Raw genomic sequence first — 5,020 nt, 5'->3', positions numbered from 1 at the left:
AGTCAATTGGGATGTTTCCTTTTCACGTACCTCTCGTTTCAGAATCTACATATTCACCTCTACTCCTACTTCATCAAGAGGACGTTTGCATTATCCTTGTGCCTCGAGTATGGCAGCCTATTAAACGAAATAACGGTAATCATTATGTTGCCATAGCTTTTTTTTTTTTGTATTCATTAATCTGTTTAGTGTGTATTATGCATGCATTATCGATTTGTTTTTCTTTTTAGTCATGCCTGCATACACGTAGAAAAGGGCAGCAGCAGATCCAGGATTTTTTAAGGGTGGCCAATATTCAGAAAATGTAAGAAATCCTTGGACATGAATACCGGTAAATTATCTGAAAATATCTTCCTAGGGGGTTCAAGCCCAGGCCTAAGAGACACATCTCTGTCTAAAAAAATAATGATAAAAAATGAAAATAATAATAATAATTAGATAAACCCAAGTACCCCTCCTTTTTTTTCTCAGATTAAGGTGTTTTTCATTTATTATCCAGTGCTGTAAAAATAAAGTGTTAATATTGACACTGAGGATTTTTATTTAAAGAAAAAACAAACTTAAACTAACAATTTTTTTCTTCCACATTAAGGTGTTTTGTTATTTATAATCCAGTGTCGTAAAATTAAAGTGTTAATATTGACACCGAGGATTGAGTAGTTTTTTTTTTTCCTGTTGTATATGCTTTTGCTGATCTAGACCTCATCAATTCAATTCAATTCAATTATCTTTCGAAGAAATCCACCTATTTAAGGTTATTCTTTTTTTTTTTTGGACAAAATATTTAAAATGAATTACTAATGGTGAGACGATAAAATTGATTATGATTCATCTGTAACAATTTATTATATGATGGGGGAGGGGCATAAGTCTACACACTGTTTTTTTTTTTTCATGAGCAAAATTTTAAGTTGTATTGAAAATTATAAAAGCCATATTTTCAAGTCGATTACAGAGCCAGCGTCAAATTGTACAGTTGGTAAGTCAAATCAAGGAACAATGGTCATACCTCTTTGTTCCAAATTTGTTCACAAAGCATTTCACAACTCTTACTCATGTTGAAATTACTTCCACCCTTTTGAAGGCATTTCAGGAGAAAGGACAACCAATTCTTCGTTTCCTAGTCCTGGAGAAATTGGAAGATAAGAATGATGCTCGTCCACTAGAAGAAACAGTATCTGGATAAGAGGATGACACCTTCCAGGTTACTAGGGCAGTCTTGAGAGGACTGCAGAGCTTCTTCGAAGAGAAGGACGATGTCATCTTTCTTCTCTGGGATGTAAGACTTAATAACTACAAGTTAATTTAAGCCGTATCCGAAAAACAAATGCAATATATAAAAATAGGAAAAAATTAGGCATTTGATTATTGCTTTCATACCAATCACTCCACACTTTGTGTGAATGTGTTTTCTTTATAACATTCATCTTGCCAGCTAGTTCATTGGATTGAACCTATTAAATGTGTTTGCTATCAATTCTCAAGACCCTTATTCTTTTCTTTGTGTAACTGTTCCTCAGACTTTTTTTTTTTGGGGGGGGGGTAGGTCTGTTTTGGTTTGTTTTTTTTTAATTAACCATGACACATCTATCTTTGAAATCAACCCCACCCACTAAGCATTATGCAAATTCATAATGAGCAACTGGAAATGAATTCAAGATTAGATAGGACCTTCAAACTTGTGGACTGGTGGATTTTGATAAAAAAATAATTAAATGACACCGTATACTAAACTTGAATCTAATGTGTAATGACAATAGATACACTTAATTTTCATGTTATTCTTTTTTTTTTCTTTATACACCCTTATCTTCAGCTAACTGCGCTACTGCTGAGGAAACCGAGGGCTAGTGAGGCAGTTGAATGTGAATCATCGAAGCTCGTCTTACATGTACAAGGACACTTCTGGCCGTCCCACAAAAAAAAAAAAAAAAAAAAAAAAAAAAAAATCTTACTCGAAACTTCCAAAACTATCCAATTCCGGTACAACTTTCACGAAGACCATGACGAATTTCGGGAGTTAGAAGTAGCAGGAAACCGAAATGTGAAGGACGCTATGTTACGCAAACTCTACACTGCCCCCCCCCCCCCCCCCGGTGTCAGCCAAGCCAAGAAAACAGATCTTGTGGAACCATGCAAGTCCAATATCATACCTGCTGCTCATTATGAGTTCTATATGGCACTCAAGCCAAGTAACTCTAACGAGCATCTGGCAGTAGGGTAGACATATGTAATTTCTCTGACAATGAGGAAAACGGCATTTCCTATGAGTATTAAATCATTTGAATGTTGAGAGAGTACGTCATTTACAGATAAAATTGTTTTCACTGCATTGCTTTATGATTAAATGGGCAACTTAATTTTTCTTCGAAATTATGTGTACGTATTGAAATCCTGGTGTAGCATGTGCATGGCATTGTTTGAACAGCTACATGTGTCAATTGTGAATTATGAATTACATTAGGGGAGACTAGGGTAAAATTTGACATTTTTGCATCATCAGGAAAGATTACAGATTATATGTAACTTTTTTAATATTTCAAAAAGCTAGGTCGTGATCATAACACCGTAAACTCTCGATTACAAGCACATACTTGCGTGATTTCTTTGGAGAGCTGTCTTTTCCATAAAGCCATTTATGCACACAGAGTTTGGGGGGTCAAAAGAAAATGCCGGCAGGTCGCGGATGCTCACCGAGCGCGTGCCGAGTTTTGGCTATGTTTCTTAGTTTAACAATGGCTGGCATGGTCACCGCCTGCTGTGCGCCCATCGAGCAATCCGGGCTTTCCTGATATGTAGACTGTATTTTCTTTAACATGTACACTGTATTTTATATGTTACTGGGTTTGTCTTCAATGAAATGAATGTATTTGTATTATTTGTAAAAGTTGGAATCCCATTTTCTTTGCTCATTTTTCCAATAATAAATTAGTAAAAGTTGTATATATTCATGTATGGTTTTCACCTGGATGGAAATTTTCTTTTTCTCTTTTGTTTGGAAAAGGACTGCATGAATAATTATCTTGTCTTAATCAAATAACTTGTCACCGAATCCCTAGAGACGAAATATCCATAAATTTAGCAGTGAACAGATCTATTACGTATACCAGACATTGGGGGTAGGTTTATATCAATTTACTGTAGGAAGTGTACAGTACATCACTGAAATGTAACAATTACAGTACATTACTGTTAATTAACCAAAAAAAAAAAATGTACCAGCTGCCACTATAAAAATTGTAAATTTTAAGGAATATACAGTACATTTTACAGTACTTATTTCCTTGTAGATATTAGAAATTTACAGTTATTCACCATAGAAAAAAAAAATATCACAGTAAATTACCGTGCAGCAGAGTTGCTAGTATCTTTTATTTATTATTTTCTTTTTTACAGTGTATCATTATTATAGTCTAGTACCGGCAAAATAGGCCATATGACTGTACTGTAGAAGAGAGATTTCCTTAGAACCGACCTTACGTAATAAAATCTAATACCACCAACGTTAAACCTACAAAGGTCCTACCTATCAGCTATCAGTACCACCGCTCAGTTGATATTACAGAGTGATAGACCTACCAATCATTATTATTGACAGGTCTAGAATTAATTTCATTATTTTTCTTTTGTTTTATTTATACAAGGTGGCCCCGTCAGTTATCAAGTACTGTTTTTCAGGGGGGCTGTAAACACATGCAAGGTCACAATCACAACAAATGACATTTACATAACTCAACAGTTCCTACATCAAATAGAACAGAATTTCATGAAAATGAGGAATGAGACTAAAAGAAACAGTTTGCAACCAAGATTACAAAAAAACCGAACTTACTGAGTTTATAAAAAAAAATGGATCCCCCCAATAATAAATATAAATATATGATGTATATCAAATTATGCGTGCCTGAAAATAAAAAAAAAACAAAAACAATCATTACAATTTTTTCAATCAATATACCAAATCAATAACAATTATCTATTATAAACTCTTAATTCACTTATCATATTCTATTCTATACTTCAAAATTCAACATTCATTGCTAACAATGAAAGTCAGTGATAAACAACGTTAATCATCGTATAATAATGAACAACATACATACAAACATACATACAATCTGTGTCTTTTACTACCTTTCACTACCGATGTGACTGAGATGAACAAGGTGCAGGTTTTACCTAGCTGGAAAGAGTTAAGAAGAGAGGTCTGTTAAATTATTGAAATACATGTGTATTGATAATTAGATTTAAGTAATCTAATATAAGAGTTTAGACCGTAAAATATCTTTTAATATTGACCCAGCACTATTAAGGCCTATGATACTCATAGACTATGTGACTGTAGGCATAACATCACCTGTACAGATAGTTCTTTACTTCTAACAACTGAACATCCGTACTGTAATAGAACAGCGCACTCGGCAGTTGGACAAGTACAAGTATAGAAACGTAATTATTGAATAGTAGGATCTAAACTATAAACTAGGCCTATATTTCTGGTTCATATTAATTTGTCCACTTCTCACAAGAGTCATCAACATCTCTTCATGAATTTTGAAAGACCCTGATTTTCCCCAAGTTGTTTTTAAATCCAGCCTTAATTTCCCATTCAGATTATAAATTTAACTTGCAGTTCTAGACTATGTCTTAAAGTCACATTAAGTACTAAATTCAGCTTATTTCATAAATATCGTCATCTATTTCTTTGATTTTCCGTGTAAACATTCTATTATTGTTATTGTTATATTTTTTATTATTATTATATATCTAATAGGCCCAATATTACAGTTCGCCGCAGAAGTACCACTTGGGTCATATGGCCTAGGTGCATCAACAACTACGTATGCCTACTGATGTGTATCTGTCGGCAATCATGGTGGAGATGCATGCAGTGTCATTGAAATATTACAGAAACACTGCGTGAAGTTAAAACACTGGTTCATTAGTGGAGTTGAATTTCCTGCACATTTTTTTTTTTTTTATTAAATAGCTAAGGAGAGGTGAAGCTGGCGGCACCCGA

This window comes from Diadema setosum, chromosome 12 (genome assembly GCF_964275005.1).
Source record: "Diadema setosum chromosome 12, eeDiaSeto1, whole genome shotgun sequence".
NCBI lineage: Eukaryota > Metazoa > Echinodermata > Echinoidea > Diadematoida > Diadematidae > Diadema > Diadema setosum.
The sequence above is the reverse complement of the archived record's forward strand: the minus strand, read 5'-3'. Positions refer to the sequence as shown.